The 26,430-nt window shown below is 38.8% G+C and overlaps 1 protein-coding gene across 4 annotated transcripts in view; it reads right to left on the bottom strand.

Moving 5' to 3' along the window:
- Positions 1-15,996, bottom strand: part of ppp1r16b (protein phosphatase 1, regulatory subunit 16B) — a 94,670-nt gene extending 78,674 nt beyond the window's left edge. For 2 of the 4 annotated variants that reach the window (XM_037536399.1, XM_017712873.2), the window contains exon 1: positions 15,856-15,996. The gene's annotated coding sequence lies outside the window, so the exon portion shown is untranslated. Of the gene's footprint in view, positions 1-15,130; positions 15,342-15,855 lie in introns of those variants that run through there. The other 2 variants (XM_037536400.1, XM_037536401.1) reach the window with 2 other exon arrangements.
- Between the last annotated feature and the right edge of the window lie 10,434 nt (positions 15,997-26,430).

Below are 26,430 nucleotides of genomic sequence, written 5' to 3'. Positions count from 1 at the left end.
ATCAAGCTGACTAATGGACTACAACTTTTTGAGAAATGTCAAAAGAATCACTTCGTCTTCTGTTTGTACAAACAGCACATCCAAAGGCAGCAAATTGCAAATGTAGTTATGTCATTTCATGTTCAATTCTGGCAGGATATTTGCACAGATGTTTGGGGAAAAAAATGTCAAAAAGAGGTTAGCATTTACATTTTTAGTTTCGTTGCAAAGCGGACTTTAGAGACTCATCCTGCCAAATTACTTTGCCTACACACGCTATTTTTTTCTCCTAGGAACACAATTAGACTAATGGTTTCAATCAGCAAGTGCAGTTTAAGAAACATGGTGGCCAATATGGTAATATTTTATTGTTACCATGATAAATGATATTACAGTATAAATTTCTAAGCATATCTTGGATAATGTCAGAACAAAGAACACTGACCAACAACTGTTATATTCATTTCATTGGATTCAGTGCAGTGCATCATCATATTCTTAGTTTCTGACAGTACTTTTTTTGTTTTAAATGCAGTGATTTTTCTGTTCCAACTGATCAATATATCATTACCATTTACCAAAATTGTAATAATTTATTGTGCATCATAAAAAGCATTGTGATTTTTTCCATAACAATAGCACTTACTTGAGACATTTTCCAAAAATACTCCTCCCAATATTTTCCCCCCTTATAATGCTCAGCTCTAAGCTGAATGTAGACATAGCACAACAGATTTCTGACACAGCAAAACCTTTTGCTTGTTTTAACTGAGATAACTGAAACCATCAGTAGCAAGCATATTACAAAAGCTCTGCCTGGAAGAGACCAAAAACAGCTGTGTCTTCATTAAACGAGGCTGTATTTGCACCCATCTGCCTCTAATACACATGCAAGCAAACCCACATGTTAGCAAAGTTCACCACTTCCTGTCAATCTAATATAAGATGCAGATCTATACGATGCGTACAAGACATGTAGACATCAAATGTGTGTTTCAGTGAAAAATAAATTAAATTAAGCCTGGCATGCAGATATTAAAGCAGTGTAAGCCAAAGTCTTATGGAATGTATATGTGACTACTAATATCTGTGTACGTATGTAAGTGTAGCCTCTTCAACAAGGAAACTCCCTCTATGCAAACAATTGACCCATCCTATTAAATTTGTCAACACACTTTCTAAACCACTTATCACAGTGGTCACTGGGAGGATATTTAGTAAACATTTAAAGCTTAAATGATTTTCTCAAAACATTTTGTATTTCAAAATGTTAGGGCCACTGGTCTAAAATAATTCAAACCCTAAAATAATTCAAACTGGAATAACTACAGTTTTTATCCACAGAGTACTGGAACTTTTCAAAATCAGCAAATATCTGAAAATATAATGAAGTACCTTGTTCACCCAATCAACATGAGCCAAGGTCTCTTTGATTGCTCAAGGTGCATAATACAGTGATTTTATCAAGACTCACGTAATCAGTAGCAGGGAGAGGCAGTGAAAATAATTCTCAGCATTAATTGTCAAAGATCCTAGACAATCAATAACAATACGCTATTACTGTTTGTCCCATTGAAGGAAGAACCTTTCATATTTCCATCTCAATTGTTCCTTTTATCACATGTCCTGTGAGAGTTTATTAAATTCAGGAATTAATTCAGGATTGGATGGCCTACTTGGTATATTATAAAAGACACAGTGAGAGGTAGAGAGAGGACAGAGGAGTGAGGGAGAGAGGTAGCGAGAGAGAGGTGTAGCGAGCGAGAGAGAGAGAGACTCTAAGGCTTCAGTCAAGTTTCTTTCTGGGTCAGTCTCTCCCCTGTCGACAGCTTAAACCAGGCCAACTACAGAAAGGCAAAGAATGAATAAATGAGTTAAGTGAGTAAAGTGTAAGGAAATGGAGATCATACAAAGTGAAACACCTTTTGTGAAGCATTAATATGTATGAGAGTAATATTCAATCAAATCAACCTTTATTTAATCTCTGAGAACATACACAGTGACCCTCATTTACAATGTTGCTGAGTTGATACAGAACAAAGGACTGATAATGTATAAGAACATATTCCTAAATTTCCTTCGGGATCAATAACGTATCTATCTATCAAATAATAAAATTAAATTTAATAAATAAAGCCTAGCATCAGGTAAGTGTAAAAAGAAAACACAATCATTAATAAAAATACAAAAAAAAAAGAACAAAAACAATAAAACGTAGCTAAAATGTAAAAGTGAAAAATGTATTAAAATGAATAACATAATAAAGTAATCATAATTAAAGAAGAATAAAAATAATAACTAATAATAAAATAATAAAAATAAGACAATAAAATTAAAAATCTATATTTGAGTGACACCAGCGAGCTGAGCTTTAGTGTTTCGAGTTAGAGTTCCAGCTCACCGGTGCACTGTAACTAAAAGCAGTGCAGTAAAACTCTCTATACCTGGCATGTGATCCAACCACTGGAGGGAGTCTGATAATTACCATTTTTTTATAGACATCATTGAAGTTATATATGCTGGCATGCGACTGGAGATTGTTTTATACAACCCCAATGAAGTTAAATTAAATTGATAAAAACAGAATACTATGATTTGCAAATCCTTTTCAACCTATATTCAATTGAATACACTACAAAGACAAGATATTTAATGTTCAAACAGATAAACTTTATTGTTTTTGCAAATATTCACTCATTTTGAATTTAATGCCTGCAACACGTTCCAAAGAGGTTGGGACAGGGGCGTGTTTACCATTGTGTTACATCACCTTTCCTTTTAACACTCAATAAGCGTTTGGGAACTGAGGACAGTAATTGTTGAAGCTTTCTAAGTGGAATTCTTTCCCGTTCCTGCTTGATGTACAGCTTCAGTTGCTCAGCAGTCCGGGGGCTCCGTTGTCGTATTTTGCGCTTCATAATGCGCCACACATTTTCAATGGGAGACGGTCTGGACTGCAGGCAGGCCAGTCTAGTACCCACACTCTTTTACTATGAAGCCACGCTGTTGTAACACGTGCAGAATGTACCTTTCAGCATTAATGGGGCCTTCACAGATGTGCAAGTTACCCCTGCCATGGGCACTAACACACCCCCAAACCATCAGAGATGCTGGCTTTTGTGCTTTGGGCTGATAACAATCCAGACAGTCCTTTTCCTCTTTGGCCCGGAGGACACGACGTCCATGATTTCCAAAAACAGTGTGAAATGTGGACTCGTCAGACCACAGGACACTTTTCCACTTTGCATCAGTCCATCTCAGATGAGCTCAGGCCCAGAGAAGCCGGCGGCGTTTCTGGGTGGTGTTGATATATGGCTTTAGCTTTGCATGGCGGAGTTTTAACTTGCACTTGTAGATGGAGCAACGAACTGAGTTCACTGACAGTGGTTTTCTGAAGTGTTCCTGAGCCCATGTGGGAATATCCGTTACAGAATGATGTCGGTTTTTAATGCAGTGCCGCCTGAGGGGTCGAAGGTCACGGGCATTCAGTGTTGGTTTTCTGCCTTGCTGCTTTCCTGCAGAGATTTCTCCAGATTCTCTGAATCTTTTGATGATATTATGGACTGTAGATGATGAAATCCCTAAATTCCTGCAGTTGCACGTTGAGAAACGTTGTTCTTAAACTGTTGGACTATTTGATCACGCAGTTGTTCACAAAGTGGTGAACCTCGCCCGTCCTTACTTGTGAACGACTGAGCCTTTCAGGGATGCTCCCTTTATACGCAATCATGACACTCACCTGTTTCCAATTAACCGGTTCACCTGTGGAATGTTCCAAACAGGTGTTTTTGGAGCATTCCTCAACTTTCCAAGTCTTTTGTTGCCCCTGTCCCAACTTCTTTGGAACGTGTTGCAGGCATCAAATTCAAAATGAGTAAATATTTGCAAAACACAATAAAGTTTATACATTTGAACATTAAATATCTTGTCTTTGTAGTGTATTCAATTGAATATAGTTTGAAAAAGATTTGTAAATCATCGTATTCTGTTTTTATTTATGTTTTACACAACGTCCCAACTCATTGGAATTGGGGTTGTAAATAAAAAAAAGGCAATGTGTTTCCTGCTGCGCTGCTAGTGAGGGCCAGCCAACGTTTTCATACAGTCTGCAGTGATGAGTGTTATGGAGAGTCTCCAGTAATGAATCTCAGTGCATAGTGATGGACTGAGTCCAGTGATTTGAGGGAACTGGCAGATGTGTGTTTGTAAAGTACATCATCGTAGTCCATGACAAATAGTAAGGTTCCTTCAACAATTCTTTTTTTCTTCTATTTCTATATAGATAACCGAGCTTCTGCCTACATTTACTAACCACTTTATTAATATGGGATTTAAAACTAAGTTTATCATCTAGCCACATGCTAAAGGTATTTATACTCTGAGACGCTTTCAATGTTGGATCTCATCAGGGTACTGATATTCACAGAATTAAAATCAGTATTAGTAGATCTGGAAAACAGCTCTAAACAGAAAACAAAAAAAAAAAAAAAACCAACCCCACATCAACTTTACCCATGGCACAATGCAGCCAGACAAATACCGTTCTCCTGGCAACTGCCAAACCCAGACTCATCCATTGGCTCTAGAGTCCAGTGGCGGTACTTTACAATGTTCTTGAGCTAATCTGAAGGCCACATAAAGTTTGGATGTCTGTAGCAATTGACTGCAGAAAGTTGGCAAACTCTCCTCATTCTCCGCCTCAGTATCTGCTGACCCCGCTCTGTCCTTTTACGTGGCCGACCACTTTGTGGCTGAGTTGCTGTCGTTCCCAATCGCTTCCACTTTGTTATAACACCACTGACAGCTGACTGTGGAATATTTAGTAGCGAAGACATTTCACGACATTTCACACAGGTGGTGTCCGATCACAGTACCATGCTGGAATTCACTGAACTCATTCTTTCACTAATGTCTGTAGAAGCAGTCTGCAGGCCTAGGTGCTTGGCTTTATACACCTGTGGCCATGGAAGTGATTGGAACACCTGAATTCAATTATTTGGATTGGTGAGTGAATACTTTTGGCAATATAGTGTATATGTTGAGTATTCTAAAATAATTGGGGCTGCTAGACGCAGGAAGTAAGGGTCCAGCCCATCCTCACCAGTAGTATACTGTGGATTAATAGTAGTAAGAGATTTAGCTACTATGATTGGAGAGAAGGGCTAGGGTGTGATGAGACCATGGCTCTGGGAAACAATAGAGTTGATATCAGTTTTACCTTACAGCAGATTCGAGTCAGTATTTTCAAAAATGTGACCAGTTGCAGCAAAATGTGTTTTAAATTTTCTTTTGATCAGATTTCAGCTGGACATCAACTATAATGCTGGTTTTAAGGGTAGAGGATCCAGCTTTAAACAATGAGAAAACTTCACTAGTCTAAAAGGGACTTGATCTGTGTCTTATTCTATGCTTTTTGTGGGAGGCATGCTTGTTTATCACCATTTGGCCATGTTGATTACATGACATTGTTTGAGGGTAAGATTTCCACACATGTCCTTTAAGTTATTGGATGCATTAGAAAGCCAGTTAAGATTAAAATCCCAGAGAAGCAGCATTTCAGAAGCTGCATATTGTAACAAAAGAGTGGCTATTTCTTCAAATGCAGAAGATGAAGCAGAGGGAGACCTGTATATCCCAGCTAAAATAAGAGAGTTAATTTTCCCAAGGGACACTTTCAGAGCCATGAACTCGAAGTATTTTTCTTTGGAGACTGCTGTTAAGGTGGCTTGTATAGTTACAAAAACTGTAACTCCACCTACTCTCAATTCTCTGTCTATTCTATAAAGGTTCAAATCATTTAAAGCCACATCACCTATAGATTGTCTAAGCCAGGTCTCTGTTATTAAACTATCTGGATCAGATTGTGCAATCAGTACTTCAAGTTGATGCATTTTATCCTTCTGCAGTAGGCTGCTAATGTTAAGATGCATCATACCTAAACCTTTTCTGTTTTTAAAACTCTCAAGATCTTTTATAGCATTTACTGCAGGGTTTTCTCATTAGTGTAAGGTAAATGGAGATGGATTAATAAAAATCAGTTTTAAATTGGCTGGATTAAGAAAACCATTAAAATTGTTCACTTCTTTGTTACTTTTTTTTTGATAAAGAGCTGGTCCTGGGTCTTCTACTCGAAACTACAGAAATACTTGAGTTTGAGTATGATGTATATAATAGCCATATGGAGTTAGAAACAGAGTAAAATATATTATGTCCTAAAATCTGTGAACTATTGGGATGAATCCCATCAACTCTGTAAAAAGAGTTCACCGAGTCATATTTCTTTTGAAGACTCATGAGCTGTTGTGAGGGAGCTTGACGGGGTGGCCGTGTAGAGGTACAGGTGGCTTGGAGAGGTAGGCAGCGGTTTGGCTGAGCGGCTGTGTCAAGATGAGAGGTGAAGTGGCGGGCCTGCTGCACAGTGGGGTTCCCAGATGGAGCAGAGGTGAAGTTTATGGCTGGAGAGCTCACACAGATGTTCTGACTATTCTTTGTCAGAAAAGTTGGCATCTTCCAGCTCTTCCAACGGAGAGAATCTGTTAATCAGGTGAACCTTTCGTGAAATCGGGTGGCGGGTGGAGCGCCTACCACCATGCAAACTCCTACCTGCAACGGATTAATTTGCTGTCGGAACAAAACCTTATATCTGCAAAAAACATAACTTTACAGGAGAAGAAAAAAGCTTCACTCCACAAAAGCGCTATCACAGCGCTCAGTCATATTTAAGTTTTAGTGCATTCCCAAGCAACAAAAGTAAAAGAATGAAGTGGGCTAATGTGAGTTACAGCTCTGATTTAAACGAAAGTAAACTGAGGAAGCTGTGAGGCATTGGAAAGCGGGAGAACATCTTTCCAGGCTAGCTGTTTTTAGCAGCTGGCTAATTTGAAGCAGCCCTCCGTCACTCACACAACACAGTGAAGTGATGATACTACAGATGAAACAAGACACAAAAGTACCACTTTCATTTTAAACATAACTAAAAGGAGGACTCTGTTTGTCTGGTGTTGTCTGAAATTACTACGACAGAACATAGATATCCAGTCATCTACTAGCTTGTGTTTAAATACTGTGAAATTCTCTGATATGGATGTTGTGGGACTGATGGCAGTAAGGCGGCGTGATCCATCACTGACCTACTGACCCAGCTAATGTTTGTTGTTCGTACTAAGGTGATATTGTTGACAAACTAAACAGTTTAGCACTGTTGTTGGCCACTTGTTTAGCATTTGTAACGGGACAGCCAAGCACTTGTCACCAGACAGCTAAAAATCTGTTTTCTTTCTTAAATTATGATGATTACAAAAACTGTGGACTTGCTTTTCTAGCTTCTAAAAACATCTCAATCACTTTCTCCCACTCTCCTATAACAGATTTCTGAAATGTCCAGTGCTGGGCGAGTGTATGTCATTGTGGCGAGGAGCGAGGAGGCGGACGCATATGCTGAGATAAGCGACTTTTATTAGGGGTAAATCCAGGGTCATGGTCAAAACTGTCCAGGGGCAAACAGCCAACATGGAGAGAAGGAGGGACAGACATGACCAAATGAAAATAGGATCAACAAACAATGGAGGCCGGAAGAAACAAACACCAAACGATATCAAACACTTCAAACAGTACAACCAAAACAATAAACAACAAAAACCAACACAGACCAAGCCAAACACAGGGTTTATATACACGAGGGCTAACAAGGGATCACAAGACACAGGTGGAAACACAGGTGGGAACAATCAGGGGCGGAGTAACCAAATAAGGGGGCAGGACAGAAAAACCCAAACCAAATGCACATGGAAGACCAGGAAGTAAACACGAGCACATGGACAGGACAAAGGTAAACACAAGCACATGAGGAGACTGGGAGGGGCCAATCGTGACAGTCATGTTCTGACCATACAGGATAGCTTAAAACATATTTTAACCATTCAAGAGCAAAAATCAGCCTTCATACTTGAAAGAAATAATTAAGACATTTATCGCAATGTGTACTGATATCAAAAATTCATAATGATATGAATTTTGTATTGTGATGAGCTCTACCGGTTACTTATACCCAGTCCCATTTCTTGTTTTTATCTCTACCCCTTGTTGAGTGTAACCTTGCCTTACACAGGGTAGCAGCTGAAATCTTCCCCTACAAAAATGGGACAACCCTCAAATTAAAGAAATGTTGCTTCAAAATGTTGCTTCAAAATGTTACTCCTAGCAGTGCTCTGTAGGCAACCCTGTCAGTCTGCAGTGACAGCAGAGGAGCAGCAAAAGTCAGCAACCTTTACAGTACACTCGCACTGTATCTGAATGCTGCTTTTACACTCAGTATACACAAAATGATGTATCCTAATTATGCAGGACTCATTAGCCAGTTGTTTCTTACTTTCAAAATAGCATTTTGACACCTGTTATTAAAGTAGACTGAGGTTTTTTTTTTTTTTTCCCCTCAAGATCTTGGTTAGAGTTTAGAATGAAGTTTGCCCCCTTATTTAGCCCACCTAGCATGAGCCTCTGGGTTAAAAAACAAAGAAAACAACCAATTTGACTAATCAACCATAAAAAGGGCTCATATTTCATCAAAGTCACAATATTTTCAACTTTTAATTTAAGTTCGACCTACTCTACCAACCTCTGACAACTACCTCCTTCAGTCATTTACAGTCAGCCGCAGAGCATATGTAAAATGCTACGTTGAATGAAAGCATGCTGTTTATCTGAAAACATTTGGGAGTTTGGATGCAAAACAATAAAAAAATAGTTCAAATTCTTGTTAAGTCTTGCGCTATTCCCCAGCACTTTCAAATGTAAAATGTAAATACTTACAAACATAAGCATGGAGATAACACTGTGCCACTCCACACAGTGCCAGCACATGCTATTGTGCTGCTCTAGGTAAAACATAACTATGCCCCACACTGCAGATTTTCTAGAACATACGAAAGCCAAGGCTATAAGCATATTTATTTAACATTGTACCGCTTCTCAAACTTGTGAAGTAGGCTACCATATGTATGTCGATGTTAATTTAATCTTATTACTTGTTCATCCTATTTATGACACTAAATCCAGTGTTACTGAATGAAGACTGGAGTTTAGTGCGGGTTTTAGTTAAAGGTAGAGGATAAGAGGCAGTCTGAGCAACGCCTGACAGGTTCCTTAGCCACTCTCACAGAAAGCTTGGCAAATGCTGTACTCTGTGATAAAATGGGTGAGAGTTGCCACCTGTCCATTGAGGAGTAAATACCTATGTAAAGTCCTACTCGGACAGGATTCGTTTTAATCCAGTGCAGATCGACATGTCTGCCATATCCTGTACAAAAGTGGTGCAGTAGTTATTATTACTATTACAGTTATTATAACAACTTCAGCACCAGAACTATAGCTGCTGCACTATTTAAGGTGAAATGGGACAATTTGAACAAGAAACTGGTTAACAAGGCACCAACTTCAGCATTGTTCTCTGTAACTAAAATCAAGCATATATGTAACATTTCATGTATGCTACAAAGAATATGTAAAAATTACAGAAAAAAAAGCCAGATTTTACATTGTGAAGTTTGTCGAATAGCCAGTCCCATCTGTCATTTAGAGCAAGATTTCTTGTCTTGTGTGAATTGCTCAACTGCAGATTGGGCTGCCCACCACTCTGGGCAAGTGTGCTCACTGCCCCCTAGTGTGTGTGTGCTCATTAGTGTGTGTATGTGGTGTTTCACTTCACGGATGGGTTAAATGTGGAGGTGAAATTTCCCCATTGTGAGACTAATAAGGGTCTCTTAATCATTATCTGCGGCAAACTGGCATTACCCCATCTCCGCGTGGAAAATATATCCAGCCTGAATATGGCTTAAGGCCACCATTCCTCATTGGCATTCAGTGGTGTACCAGTCACACACCTGTGTTCCCACCAGGACTCGCATTAAATATAACAACGACACGGCCTGGTTTAATGAAACAGTTGCACTGGTCTAAAGAAGCAAGGAGTGGAGATCGGGCTCTGTACAACCAGGCAAAGAACACATTCAACAAAGAAATCAGAGTGGCAAAAAAGCACTGAGGGTGGGGGGAAAACTCGATTCTTAGACGCGTCGCGATGTGAATATGGATGATTCTGAATCGATCTTCTAAATTTTAATTTATGACCTAATGTTGACGGAACACTAGATTATTTCTCCAAAACAGCTTTTTGGCCTTGAATGTTCACTGTGAATGAATCCATCCAATGTCCACTCTGAATGATTCAATGTTATGAGGCAATCGCAAGTGTGCACATGTTTAGTATTTTACAGCCATTTTAATGCAGCTCAGTCATTACGGTTTCAGGAGAGGAATCATCAGTTTTAGTTTTAGCGTTATTATAACCTTTTATTACAAAAGCAAAAAACACATAAAATAAAATTATAGCAATAGTTTGCCATGTGCTGGGTGATGTTTGTCAACCCATATTGCAGAAGAATCTGTATAATTAGTGGGCGCATTCCAAAGTCATGGCTGCAGCTAAGGTAGGTCGCATTTCTTGGCCACTACATCATAGAAGGCCATTCCAAAGTGAAGGATCCTTCAGATACAGGGTGATTTAAAGGATGCAACTGATGTATCCAACCACAGTTCTCTGCACAGACACATACGAACACCAAGTTAAAAAAAAAAAACAAAAACAAAAAAAATCACCATGAAAACGATGGTGCTGGAGTAATGTTTTTTTTTTTTTTTTTTTTTATGCAAGTTGTTCACATCCCTTTCATTCATCTTCATCACCTCATAAAGTGTAAAATGACTTGGTTAATTAAAGCATTCACCCATATCTTGTATTTTAATTAAAAGTATGTGTATATAGGTAGGATATCGTTTTTAATCCAAGTAAACACTCTAGGCTGTTTTAATAACATTAAGACGCATATTCAGTCTGTTTTAACTTAATAATAAGACATCAGGTACTTTAAGGCACAGAAGTCCTTTTTGAATTTTGGACAGGGACTAAAGAGAGCTGTTTATTTATATTCAAGCTGAACACAAGGCCCTCTTTACAGGGGCTATACACCACCCTACCCTTTTTAGTTTTTTCCCTTCTCTCAACACACTTGATTAAACCAATCTGCTTATTAACAGTCCGGTTGATCAGGTGTGTTGGGAGCAGGACAAACACTAAAAAGTGCAGGGCAGTGGGCCCCCTAGGACAAGAGTTGAGAAACACTGTTGTAAAGAACACTGCAGCTATTCATACCCGTATAGTTATTAAAGCTTACTGCGGTTCATCAAAAGTTTGTTGCCTCTATCCAGCAGGACAGACCAGGCACAAGTTCTGCAGTGGACATGCCAGAGGAATGGGGACAGAACCAATAACAAAGCCAAGGGCAGGGCAAGGATTAAAAGGACCCCTTACTAGCTCTGATTAATGAAGATAAGGCTTACAAAAGGCAGGCAGATGAGAGGAGAGAAGCAGAGGCTAGGGCAAGTAGTAAAAGGTTTTTTGCACCGTTGGAGACTAGTAACTAGTCAGCTGGAAATAAATCTGCACTTGTCTTTATTTAATTATTTTTAATGTAAATTAATGCATGAAAAAAGGTTTGACTGAAAATGTATGAAATGGAAACTCAATGTGCTGACAGCATAGTAGAACTATAATGGAACAATATGGCACTGGGATGCTTTCACTTGGTTTTGTAAATACCATCTACCCTCAAAAGTACAGTAATGGTCTTAAGGCTCAATTGTGCACTTTAATGAATTGTAAAGGTAAACTACACTCACTTTCCCAGGGTAAAAGCGCACTTGATCTTTTCATAACCTAATGGTTTAAAATAAAAAAGTATTGGAACAGAGCCTTAAGTCAAGGTGTAAAATGTGGAATTAATGTAACTTTAAAAAAAATTGTGGCATCCTACTAATGGCTCCTAGTGACTCTGGAGGCATGGGTATGCAGATGGCCGTACACAAGGGCTTATTGCATGCACATGTCCTCTGACAAAGGGTCTTGTTAATGCTATTATTTGTTGGTTTGAGTTATGTCTATGCACTTGCTGTGTTGTTTTGTGTCAGGAAGTGGGGTTACTATGTGGGTGTTTTGTGCTGGTGGTTGGTCGCGGTGTGTAGTTCGCCCACGTATGCAATGTGTGTCATGTGCCTTTTCTGCTGGTGTGCTCAATTTAGAGACCTAATACAGTTCCAACAGCACTACTTCACACTGCTGCTGAGATATCACCATGAGAGGAATGGATCATCTGACTAACATTGAGCAAAAGGCATAAATAATTTATGACATGCAGGTAGACAATGTTGCTTTTATCAGGATGCACTACTCCTTTAATGAAAAGAGGTAAAACGTACCCCATATGCATTTTTGTTTTCAAATATTTAAATAATCAAATTTATTGAAATTCACTGAATATTTGCTGCAGCCCCACTACCTGCCACTGAACTGTACAAATCTGGACAAAAGAAAAAGTGTCATGGATTTTAGGCAGACAAGTATTGTTTGTCTGTGCACTGGATCTGAAGCTCAGGCTGTTCTCCTCACTCTACAACAATGCAAGCAAAAGTGCTGTGTGAGAGCCTCCAGGCTCCAGAAACTTCCTTACATATACACACACACACACACTCACAAAAGCACACAGCTTCCTGCTGGCTCCAGATTAGTAACTGGTCCTGTGAGATCACTTCCTCTGAAGGGTGTTCCGCTTTTACTGATTTTCAGAGGAGTGCTCGTTGCTGTTATCTTTCCCAACATTGAAAAAGCAAAACTAAATAAATAAAGTTTAAGAGGAGTAGAGGTCGTAAAGGTGGATGACTTCAAATAACTTGGGTCAACCATCCAGAGCAATGGACAGTGTAGAAAAGAGGTGAAGAAGAGGGTGCAGGCAGGATGGAGTGGGTGGAGACAGATGTCAGGGCTGATGTGTGACAGAAGGATAGCAGCAAGAGTGAAAGGGAAGGTTTACAAGACAGTAGTGCGTCCTGCTATGATGTATGGTTTGGAGACTGTGGCTCTGTCTAAAAGACAGGAGGCTGAGCTGGAGGTGGCGGAGATGAAGATGAAGAGATTTTTGTTGGGAGTGACAAGGATGGACAAGATTAGAAATGAGCAGATCAGAGGGACAGTGAAGGTGGAGCAGTTTGGAGATAAAGCCAGAGAGGCCAGGTTGAGATGGTTTGGACATGTGTTGAGGAGGAATAGTGGATATATTGGGCAAAGAATGTTGGAGATGGAGCTGCCGGGTAGAAGGAGAAGAGGTAGACCTCAGAGAAGGTTTATGGATGTAGTGAAGGTGGACATGGAGATGGTTGGTGTAAAAGTAGAAGAGGCAGTGGATAGGGCAAGATGGAGGCAGATGATCCGCTGTGGCGACCCCTAATGGGAGCAGCCAAAAGAAGAAGAAGAAGAGGCCCTTATGAATCCCACATGGTTGGTTCCCTAACCTCCAGCCCACGACATGAAAATAACATCATCCACTGAGAAACTTAACTGCATTAAAGATACGAGTGAGTGACATCACAGACATCTTAAAGCTGTCACAATTACTCGTTACTCTAATAATAAGTCATATAATATGTGCTGTTGCATCAAATACTGACCTCAGTTTAAAGCCCTGCCTCTTAGCTGCATACAGGCATGTTTACCAACTGCAGAGTTTAACGCTTTGTTAGGGAGCAGGATTTAGCCATGGCGGCACATGTTTAAAAGTGTGTATGTCACATGTGTCAGTGTTAAAATAAATAAATAAATTAAACAAATAACATATGTGTGTGTGTGTGTGTGTGTGTATATATATTTTTTTTTAAACATAAACGAGAGCAAGACTGACGAGAGACAGAGAGAGAGAGAGAGAGCAGGAGTGAGAAAGAAAGAGACAGCAGACAGGATGTGGTAAGAAAGGGTTAGAGCAGAAAAACTGCAACGGAGGTTCTTCTCATACCTACGGAAAGCAGACTGCAGGAAAGCTAGAACGGTGTCTGTATCCAAAAAGTATGAACAAAAGCCGTAAAAAAACTAATATCTTGATAGTTGTTTATTTATATGAGTTGATGGACTAATTATCATTCAATCATCTTAAATGTGGCCTATAAATGTAAACAGCTGTAACAATAAAATGTTTGGCAATGTTCTGACATACTGAAGTACTGTTCACTAGAAGATACATTACACGATGGAAAAAAATCAGTACTTTGTTTATTCCTGCCCATAAATTTCACCTACACTAAATATACTTAAAAGCTTGGTTAACCGTTTGAGGTGCCTGTATTCATATACTGAAATCACTACTCAGGTATCCAAATACAGGCTAACAACTTAGCGAAACAGGACGGTTTTGCTTGCATTTACGAGCACAGTTTGCTAAACTGGGAAAATCTGCTTTTAGCTAGTGCCCCAGTAAACTGTATTTCACTGACAAATGATGTGGCATGTCATCCAATGAGAAGTAAACACCTTGTGTAGAAGACAAGATGATGAGTCCTCATCAGCATCCAACGGGACACTTTGCTTTGCCGCGGCCTCCTTTACTCATCTGACATCCTAAAGAGCGCGACTGGATCATTAAAAATATATATTCACACTGTCTCAAGAAAAATCTCCTTCAAAAAAAGCAACCCACACATTACAAACTGCTTCAGCCTGAATATCAGCTATATTAAAAGCTATTTAATCAATACTAAGCCATTCGGTGAGATGTCAAGTTTATGAGTTGACGCTCTTCATCATTCTGTGATCATTCTTCAACGTTATAATAGTTTTCTTAAACATTCAAACTAATAAACAATTAACTGAGCCCTCCTGTCCATCACACTTCAAGAAGACATGACTTAGCACAGCATAAAGGAGTCTGCAGGAGACAGTCATAAAAGAACATGTTGTAGTTATAAATATTGTATATATGACCATCACACAATGCACCTGGGAGGAAAATGGGCCATTTTGCCAGACCAAAACAATACTAAGAAGGCTTGTCCATTCGTGGCCCTCTATGGTCCTATGATGTTGTAGCCATACATTAAGCAATTTGCTTGAATTTGACAAGAGCAGTCAACGCAAATCATTCATGCAGATAAGCACAGGTAAACATTTATCTATATTTGTGTTTTGCCTGTATAAGCTACGTTGGACAGCTGTTTACACATGTGTAGCTAGGAGGTTTAAGTCAAGAACAATGATGTATGTACGTTATATACTTACTGTATATAGATAAGTCTCCGGTGTCTCCAAAAATACCATATATAACAGAATGATCCAGGACGCTTGGCACGTACACAAGGGTAAATGTGTAGCTATATGATCTGTAATTATTAGGCTTTTCACAGTTTAGGCTGAGCAGTGCAGCTCCTGTTAGCAGGGGCGAAGCGAAGCGTTCACACAGCAGGAGAGAAAAACATCCTCAGCCCACCAGAGACACATGACCTAGCTAACGCTAACAGCAGCAGGAAAACGACGGAGAGAGGCACGTCCGCTAGGTATCAGCCTCCTGCAGAGCATTTTTACCACGCAACATATGCAAGCGCACAATAACGGATTCAGTAGCGCTCTGCGACCGGAGGAACTGGCTGTACCACGGCGGTGGTGGTGGTTACCTAGCTTGAACAGAACTAAGCTACAAGAGGACGCTGCAGCAAAATACTCCCACAACATCCTTTAAAACTCCTTTATCAATACATGATGCACCCGAAAAGGAGAAGCACATGCAGTTACAGAAAAGCAAGGAGATACTTAACCTAGTGCTGTAAACCATTCTAATCTAATCTCTCCACTGGTTCTGCGCCGGACCACTGCTGTTAACCTACAGCATTCATAACTAATCAAAAAAGTGGTTAAAGAAACAAACGAACTCAGATTTCTCCACATGTTTACGTCTAAACGATCTAACGCACAAATCAGGGTGGGTCACGGTTTACAGGGGTACTTACCGTCCACTGTTCGTTACGTTGCCTAAAGCTGCTACTCCACATTCAGTAGCCGACCAAACAAGCGAGGCTGCTCGCGTTGGCTTCGTCAGATCCCCGTATTCTGTAAAACCAGCCACCGGAGAAAACGCAGCAGCGGCGTCGCTAACGGAGCGTTCCTACGTAACACGTACGTTCGCCGGGAGGTGCCTATGGTAGGCCGAACGTGCCAAAAACTCTCAAAAGCAATCGCCTACATATTTACAACCGAAAAAACAAACAAACAAACACATAGTACACATAACCAGATACAAGGAAACACATATATCAATATACACATAAATACGCTAGGGGGAAATTAATAGTTTATGTTCGTTTACATTCCTACGTAAAATCAATATATCAAATAAATGCCAGCGGCTTGCTTTTTTGCTGTAATCAAGGCTGAATGAATATCGTACGTCCAGTAATAACTTGTTGACGTATTGATATTCAATCAAACAATGTTTACGCATCAAAGTTAACTTAAAACAATGTACCAATCGGACTTTAACTCAATCACTTTTCCAACCCGAATTATTACTGAAACAACACTTCAAGTTTAACCAAAGGTCAACAGAATGTCAGCACTACCAATGCAATTTTCAATTCTGGAAAATTCTATTACTTCCAGGAAAGACTGTCAAAGCCATTTAGCCCTATGTACAGCAAGGATTGTACTGCAAGAACCCAAGTGAAACAAAATTAAATTCTTTAGCCTGTTAACACGTTCAGTAAATTAATATTTATTGGGTTGCAAAAAAATCAAAATCTTCCCACTGAAGGAGAGAGAACCCCAATGTCACCTAAACAGGCCATACTTAATTTTCATTCAGGAACAACTTGGTAAGCTTTACGTTTTATTTTCAAATATTTTATTTCAAGTTAGCTATTTTTCAACTATATATGCTATATATATGCACACATTATGACATCCCATTGTAAATAATTCTTTAATATGGAGTTGGTCCCCCCTTTTACTTCTATAACAACTTCCAAGCTTCTGGGAAGGTATTCTACAATATTTTTGAGTGTGTCTGTCTTCCACATCAAGTTCACCCAACCATGCCTTTATGGACCTTGTTTTGTGCACAGGGACCAATCTTGCTAGAACAGAAAAGGGTCTTTCCCAAACACAAAGTTTGAAGCATACGACTGTACAAAATGTCTTGGTATGCTGAAGCATTTTGATGTCCCTTCACTATAACTAAGTGGCCATTAACTACCCTCTGATAAACAACCCCATAGCATTATCCCTCCTTCACCAAACTTTACAGTTGACACAATGCAGGTAACATTCTCCTAGGATTCGCCAAACCTAGACTCATTCATCAGACTGCCAGATAGAGAAGTGTGATTTGTCACCCCACAGAATATGTTTTCACTGCTTCAGAGTCCAGTGGCGGTGTGCATGCAGCTGCTCGGCCATGGAAACCCATGCCATGAAGCTTCCGGCTCACAGTTTTTTGCTGATGTGAATGCCAGAGGAGGATTGACACTGCAGTTATTGAGTCAGCAGAGAAGTGGTGATTTTTATGCACTATGCACCTCCACCTCAGCATTTGGTATCCCCACTTTATAATTTTATGTGGTCTGCCACTTCTTGGCTGAGTTTCTCTGGCTCCTAAATAATGTTAAATGTTCCAAAACAATCATAATATGGTGATGTACACATGATTGGACACAAAAGGAGCAACCAGGTAAGGCCTTGACCTTTATGAGCAAGGATGGGTCAAGCCTCGCCACTTCGCCAAAAATGCATCAGTAAATAATCCAACAGTTTAAGAACAACATGCAGTTGTATGCTACTTTTGTGTTCATGTGAAAATAAACTTGCAAGCATGTACACTATTGGGTTCAGGTGTTTCAGCCATACCCATTTCTAACAAATTTCTAATAAAATTAAGCAATTGACAAACACTGGCAGTAGAATGGGTCATACTGATGAGCTCAGTGACTTTAAATGTGGCGCTGTCATAGGATGCCACCTCTACCTTTGTCATTTTGTGAAATTTCTGTTCTGTTGAAATGGAAGCATCTAGGAACAACAAAAGCCAAGTCAGTAAACCACACAAACTCAGAGAGTGGGGCTGACAAGTGCTGAAGTGCACAGTGCGCAACCTCAGTTGATTTACTTACTAACGAGTTTCAGATTGCCTGTGGAAGCAACATCAGCAAATTAAAATGTGCATCAGGAGCTTCATGAAACAGATTTTCATGGCCAAACAGCTACACACAAGCCTAAGATCAAAACGCACTATGCAAAATAGGAGGTTGGGGGTGTGGGGGGAGTAGTGTACAAACAAATGTACAAACAGAATAACACTAATTCCATCTCCCTGCATTTTTTTTCCAAGTATACGATCTCCCACATGTCCAGCCGGACACTGAAGGAGTTCTATGCTCACTTCAGGCAGATGCTACAGGTGTGTGAAGTCCAGGACTACAAGACTGATGAACAGTTACTATTTACAGGCCATCAGGCTTGTGAATACCTCACTGACTACCTCTTTCCCCGGTTTAACTTTGGCCAACCTTGCACTCAGTAACTGCACCTTACATCCACTGTACCACTGTTGTCAGAACACTACAGTTTTCATCTATTACTTGCAGCACATCAACAACTAACAACAGATGAGTAGGGTGGTCACAACCTGCCACATTACACTACCTGATGAGCTGAGTGAGTTCTATGCTCGCTTCGATGCCCTCAACCCTGGCCGACTGAGAGACATTATATACTAAAGCTGTAGGCGTGAGCCAGAAAGTAGGCTATAAATTCTCTTCTTCGAAATTATTTTACTTAATATACTTGATCAAAGAACAAATTAAAATTCATTTGCTTTAATTACAATTTACTGGCCACCCAGGCTGTATTCTCTGAGTGTCTAATGAGTTTAATAACGTTTTCAAGTAAAATAATACTTGTTGGAGATTTTAATATCCACTTTGACAATCCTCAAGATGCACTAAGTAAGGCGTTTATATCTATCATAGATAAGTAAGTTTTATCCAAATTATAAAGGAGCCCACACACTACCACAACCACACTCTAGACTTAATTCTGACCTTTGGTAACTTAAGATAACAGCAGTCTCAGATCATTACTTAATCTCATATGAAATTCACATTACTGGTAATGTGCATTCATCACCATGTTATCGCGTTATAACTTCCTCCACAGCAGGCAGCTTTATCAGTGTGTTTATTACCTCCCACAATTATCAGCTTCTGTCAGCTGTCCATCTAATCCTTCCAAGTTAGATATTATGACCAAGTGCTTAGAGGATACTTTTCAATGTACTCTAGTGTGGCTCCATTAAAAAGAAAAGTAGTAAGGCAGATAAAACTCACCCCTAGGAATAATGATCATACTCGAGCTTTAAAACAGACTGCCAGACAACTAGAGCAACAATGGCGCCTGACTAAACTAGAAATGTTCCACTCCGCCTGGAAGAAGAGCCTTATAGACTATAGAAGAGCACTTGCTACAGCACGCTCAGGCTATCTCTCCTCTCTCATAGAAAACAATAAGAATAATACTAGATGTATATTTAGCACAATTTCTAGAATAACAAAACAGTTACTGAACCCCAGTTGCCATTAGCCTATAGCAGCAATGATTTTATGAATTTCTTTAGTGATAAAACTGGGGAAAAAAGGCAAAAAATTCAGAACACACAGTTGAACTCTACAAAACTGCTACCTTATAATACCAATCTAAATCTTGAGAATATTATAATCACTGCAGAGAGTCTGGAATCATTTACCTTACTTCAAGAAAATGAACTAGTTAAAATAGTTTCTTCCACAAAATCTTCTACTTGTATTTTAGATCTGATTCCTACAGGTTTACTAAAGGAAATTTTGCAAAAAATAAACAAGCCTATTCTGTCAATAATACACTCCTTTCTTAGCATTTGATAGATCCCAAAAACTCTTAAACTAGCCGTACTTAGACCACTGATTAAGAAAGTTAACATCAATCCCTGTGAACTATCAAATTAAAGACCTCTCTTGAATCTCTCCTTTATATCTAAGATCTTGGAAAAAGCGGTAGCAAAACAATTAAGCTCCTATTTGCATAGGAATCATCTACATGAAAAATTTCAGTCTGGTTTTAGGCCACATTATAGTACAGAGACAGCACTAGTGAAAATTGTAAATTATCTTTTATTTTTCTCTGACCAAGGAAATGTGTCTTTGCCAGTACACCTTGATCTTGCATTTGACATGATAGACCACTCTATATTACTAGATAGACTACAAAACCATGAAGGGGTAACAGGAATAGTTCTTTCCTGGTTTAGGTCCTACCTCACTGATCGCTCAGTTTATTAATGTAAATGGTAAATCATCTGTCCTTGCAAAAATAAAGTATGGTGTTCCACAAGGCTCTGTTTTAGGACCTATATTATTCACAACATATTTGATACCATTAGGCACCATTATCAGTAAACATGGAACAAATTTCCACTACTATGCCGATGACACTCAGTTATATATCAACCAAACTGGATGATAAAATTTAACTTAGCAAGATTGAGGACTGTATAAAAGACATAAAAGACTCAATGTCGAGTAACTTTCTCTAACTTAACTCAGATAAAACAGAGCTTCTTGGTCCAAAAGCTGCTAGAAACAAACTGTCTAACTTAACAATTTCTCAGTTGCATCAAGCTCATCTGTAAAAAAATCTTGGTGTCATGATAGACTCTGATCTGTTCTTCGACGGACATATAACAAAAATTACTAGAACAGCCTTCCTGCATCTCGGCAGTATTGCTAAATTAACAAATGCATTACCTCTACAGGATGCAGAAAAGCTAGTTCATGCATTTATTACTTCAATGCTAGATTACTGTAATGCCCAGCTGTCTGGATGTCTCAACAAAAGCCTTAACAACCTTCAGCTAGTCCAGAACGCTGCAGCTAGAGTCCTCACAATAACTATAAAGCTTGACCTCTTCTGCCTTGATCGGGTGCCCACTGCTCGCCAGTCTCCTGGACTGGTTTGACCACCATTGGGCTTCTTACTGTACAATGCTGTGCAATCCTCACCCTCAGATGCTGCTGCTGTCAATGCATAATCATGAAGTAATCAAATTAACCTCTGCCCACCTGTTTTTGCCGATTTGTACTATAATACTTTATACTAACAATATTTGCTATCTGGTGTTGACCAGAGGAGGATGGGTTCCCCTTATGAGTCTTGGTTCCTCTCAAGGTTTGTTTCTTCCTCTTGCTCTTAGGGACATTTTCCTGGCCACTGCTGCCACTGGCATACTCATGGAGGCTTGGACCTAGATTTTCTTTTCTTTTTCTTTCTGTAATGCTGATTGTTCTGTTGTAAAAAGCACTATATAAAAGAACTTTGCTTGCTTGCTAAAGTTGTGAGAGTGAAGATTTCAGCAGGTTTCGTGTTTGGCTGCTGATAGGTTTTCTTTAGTTCATGTGAAAAAAACACAGATGACCCATGGATGTGGTCCTCATGTGTGCTGGTTAAGTTCTCCTCTGTCCTTCTCCACTAAAATTGACATCTCTGTAGTGTTTTTACTGCCAGAGCTGCTGTTTTCTGTTAGTGAATCTTTTAAATTTAACCATGCTTTGTTCATATATGTTTAATTAGCTGAAATGCTCATAATTTATTTAAACATTATTAAAATGAAGGTAGATAAGTAAAAGTATTTCATTAATAATTTACTCAAGAAAGAGTAAAAGTTCTATGGTTTAATCCTACTCCAGAAAATACTGTTACAAGGAAAACTGTGCTCGAGTATAGTAAGGTAAATGTAATTAATTACTTACACCTCTGGGTGTAGTTACTTTTTAAATCCAAATGCGGCAGCATTTAAAACTAACGTTACAGTTCACCTTCCAAGTTCATTCAGCACGTTTAAATCAAAAACACATCAAATGTGTGGATTACATTAATTTCCAAGATAATGGTGTGTTCACAAAACCGAAGGCTTTTTACTGACAAACATATTGCAAGTGGAATGAGACCTGCTTCACAGTTCAAACTGAGGAGTAACAAGTAATTTAACAATTTAGTTTGCTTTAAACTCAACAAACCTATCCAGCTTAGTCTGATGTGAGCTCGATGTACCTTTCTAGCTAATGCTGACCCTCAAGTCACTCGCTTAGCAACCACTGCAACACCATGAATTACACAGTAGTGTGTGCATACTGCACACATATTCTGAAAGTATTCAAGTGAAATAGAACAGTAGAAAAAAAAGATATCTAACAAAAATTTGACTACGTTAAGGCAAAGTCAATCATTCCAGGTTTTCAAGAAAAATAACTGTATAGAAACCAAACAATTGTGTGCAAAGCACTTTTGAACTGTTTAAATACAACTGCTCCTATTTAAACATTCATCAAGATACAGACATGACATTCAGAGTCCTTTGTTAAAGTTCAGCAACACTTTAGCCTCAAAATTCTCATCAGTGACCCAGCTGGCTCTGTTTGGGGTGAGAATCAGGCCTGCACAGCTGAATAATCTCTCCACTGCTGCAGAACTGTTGCAGCTCCACAGAACAACTAGATTTTTAGGTAAAAATAACATAATTCTCCTTTGCTGTAAAAACACACGGTTTTGCAATGAATTGTCTTAAATGCTGGAGATAATGTAGAACTGCTAATTCACCAACATTTACTCAGCTGGTTTTCTGACACATTTAATCTGCAGCAAGTCACAAAGCTAAAGTCAGCTTCTCATTCCTTAGATTCTCATTTAAATTGTCCCGTTCCACCTTAAATGGCGCAGCAGTACAATCTGGCACCTCAGGCACCATATAAGGTGAAATGGAACCATTCGAATGAGAAGCTGGAGAATGGGTAGCTGACTTCAGCCTCATAAAAGTCAACCGTTGAGGGCCATTTTACAAGAAAGTCACAGAAACGTTTCCTGAGATGTGAGAAAAGCAGCTGTAGCTGACCTAAAGCTTAAAGCAGAGCAAAGTCTACTAGTAAGGGGTGATCTGTGTGTGAGGCCTCCACATGACTGTTTGCTTGAATTGTCTGCGGCTCAGTCAGGATTGCACAATCGCCACCAGTCCAGTTAACAACCGCATTCTATGGTTTAGATTTTGCGTATATTGTCTCAAGCCAGTAGCGAAACTGTAGCGAAAATTCTCACTATAGGTACAAAAAATTTGTAGGTGCTACAGCTGCTAGCTACATTTAATGAAACTGTAGCAGTTACAGCAATTAACTACAAAAATGTATTGTTAGCTACAAAAAGTAACACGCTACTTAGCTACTCCCCCCATCCATGAATAAAAGTGAGAGTAGACGACATCCTTGTACAGTTTAAACCAGGGTATTACAGGTTCTTGTGCACAGTAAATCTGTAAGCATTTATGTATATCCATACTGAGCTGAATTTTTCCAAGGCTAAGTGACATGTTTCTTTGTGGTAAAAGTGTTATTCATTGGTTTGCTGAATTATCCTATCTCTAATTAATTATGTCAATTGAGAACACACTTCACTGAACAAATAAGGTTCATACACAGAATTGATTTAAAATGTTCCATGGTACAGAGGCTAAACATACAAGTCACTTTCTATGGAACATTCTCACAGATCTAATTTGGACAAGTCACTCCTTCAGTTCATGTATGTGGATCATTCTACCAAATTACTTTGAACTGCAATCCCACATTTTAAATGAATGAAGGAATTAATAAATAAACAAATAATTAAGAGATCAATTATATATTACGATCTTAGATTGTGTTATGATTAATTTAAACCCAAAGCATTAACTGAGATAGTAATAAGCTAAATATATTTAAAAATATCGTTTATAGGGTACTCTCTGTTGGGAGGTAGCTGTTTGTGTGTTTTTTTTTTAATGTTAATTTTATTTTAAATGAAGTTAAAAGATTTAGTTTTATCATAAGTTTGATCTTTAAATAAATTAAAAACTTTAGTCATAAAAGGCTGTCCCACATTTTCAGTAACAAGTAGTTTTATTGCATAAATGAAACCTTATTTTATCTCTAACATTGCGTTTTAGAGCAGAAGGTGAGACTATACCCCTATTCTTCTTGGCCACATTGTAAGCAGTTAGATCCCATTGTTTTAAAGTAAAGTCTGACAATCAGTGTGTAACCTCAAGAACTGTCACTATTGAAACACATATTTTCTTCAATTAACTAACCTTTTTTTGTTTCATGAAAAATATAGTTCTACTGGGGTATAACTGTTCAAACTGTGTTTGCTAGCTGTATATTGGTTAATGTTTTTGATGTTCAAAATTTGTCTTTACTGAAACAATCAAATACTGAAAAAATGGTAAATTTAGTCCAAGACAATTAAAAGTCTACTTTGTAGAATAATCCACATAACAAAATGTAACAAAGTAGAGTTACCACAAGTGGGATCCAAGTGCAAGTAGAACTTAATGGGGCATGGGCAATCAAGCAACTGCCCAATTAACAGTCCAGATCGCTATGATAAACAATGAGATCAAGAAATCAAAACATAGAAAAACTAAAAGAAAAACAAATGTCTGGGCAGGGGTGAAAAAACAGATAGATCAGATTAGAATCAGAATATTTCCTGTCTAGAATAGACAGGGCGAAGCCTTGGCAAAACTTTGCAAGGAGTCGTAGCCTATTCCTAGAAGATCAACAGAAAACAGGTCCTAGGCCAATGTGTCTGACCAAAATAAGAAAATATTGATCTTTTTTATCCTTTAATTTACTCTAATAGCTGGTTTATTATGATACAGTATACCAGTTGCAATGCATGTTCCTAAAATACACTATATAGACAAAAGTATTGGGATACACCTTCTAATTATTGAGGTCAGGTGTTTCAGCCACACCTATTTCTAATAGGCGGATAAAATTAAGCACATAGCCTTGCAGTCTCAATAGACACTGGCAGCAGAATTCGTCGTACTGATGAGCTCAGTGACTTTAAACACAATGCTGTTATAGAATGCCACCTCTGCCACAAGTCAGTTTGTAAATTTTTGTCCTGGTAGATCTGCACCTGTCAACTGTAAATGCTACTACTGAGAAATGGATGCACCTAGGAGCAACAACAATTTAGCCACAAAGTGGAAGACCAATCAAACTCGCATAGTGGGGTGTCAAGTACATCAGCCTAAATGTTTATGAGTCTCAGCAATTATAACGAATGTCCAGTTGGACTGATGTAAAAGTCGCTTGAAATCTTATCTGGCAGATTGAGTTGCATTGCCACAGATCGGATAGGTATCATTTGAAACATGTCCCATACAGAGAAAAGATTTGAACCACATGTTCCTGCTGTGTAAAAGTTGCTTAAGATCAAAATGTACAACGCCAAATGGGAGGAGGGGTATGGGGGGGAGTGGTGTGAATCATTGTGGAGCAGTGGAAAGTATTCTGTGGGGCGATGACTCATGATTCTCTATCTGGCAAGGTGATAGATGAGTCTGGCTTTGGTGAATACCAGGTGAATGTTACCTGCCTGACTGTATTGTGTCAAATGTAAAGTTTGGTGAAGGAGGAAAAAATGCTATAGGGTTGTTTTTCAGGGGTTGGCCTAGACCCCTTAGTTCTAGTGAAAGGAAATCTTAATGCTTCAGCATACCAAGACATTTTGGGCAATTCTTTGCTTCTAACTTTGTGAGAACAATTTGGGGAAGGCGCTGATCTGTTCCACCATGACTGTGCTCCAGTGCACAAAGCAAGATCCGTAAAGGCATGGTTGGTTGAGTTTGGTGTGGAAGAACTTGACTGACCCAAACAGAGCCCTGACCTCAACCGCATCCAACACCTTTGGGATGAAATAGAATGGAAACTGTGAGTCTCCTCCAACATCCGTGTCTGACCTCACAAATGCTCTTCTCGATTCCCACAGATACACTCCAAAATCTTGTAGAAAGCCTTCCCAGAAGAGGGAAGTTGTAATAGCTGCACAGAGAAGACACTTTCCATATTATCGCCTATAGATTGAGATGTCATTGTCCTGTGGGTGTAATGTAGTGTATATATGCCTGGTGGGGATAATTGTAGTGGGGGTACTTGGAACATCAAAACCTAGAACATGGCGGTCTTAGTCTGGCCTTATAATTGATTTTGTGTATTGCTGTGGCATATTATAAACAATCATCATCTATAGTTGAACTAAGACAAATAAATCAATAAACTAAGTAATCAAAAAGCTGTAGGAGAATGCAAATGAATCAGACTGCGTTTTCTTCAAAACAATGGGATCTAACTTAGAAAGAAAGCCACTACATTGGTTAAACAGTGCATAAATGGCATTGCTGACAATTTCCAAATGGATTGGGTATTTTATTTTATTTAAATTTTAAACAGTATGTGTTAATCAATCATCACCTTATATGTATATCTTAGCTTAATGAATGCATGAGTTATATGATGTGAGGTTTAATAGTATTTGTGAGACAATATGTTTGAAAGAGATTTGGTAGTATGTGAGAGTGTGATAATGATCCTCATTAATGAAACACAAGCAGAAAGTATTCATGCACAAATTGCCTGTAAAACACTAATGAAAGTTTTTCTAGTCTCATTGTTCATGAATAT

This window comes from Pygocentrus nattereri, chromosome 30, assembly GCF_015220715.1.
Source record: "Pygocentrus nattereri isolate fPygNat1 chromosome 30, fPygNat1.pri, whole genome shotgun sequence".
Taxonomy (NCBI): Eukaryota; Metazoa; Chordata; class Actinopteri; order Characiformes; family Serrasalmidae; genus Pygocentrus; species Pygocentrus nattereri.
The sequence above is the reverse complement of the archived record's forward strand: the minus strand, read 5'-3'. Positions and strand labels throughout refer to the sequence as shown.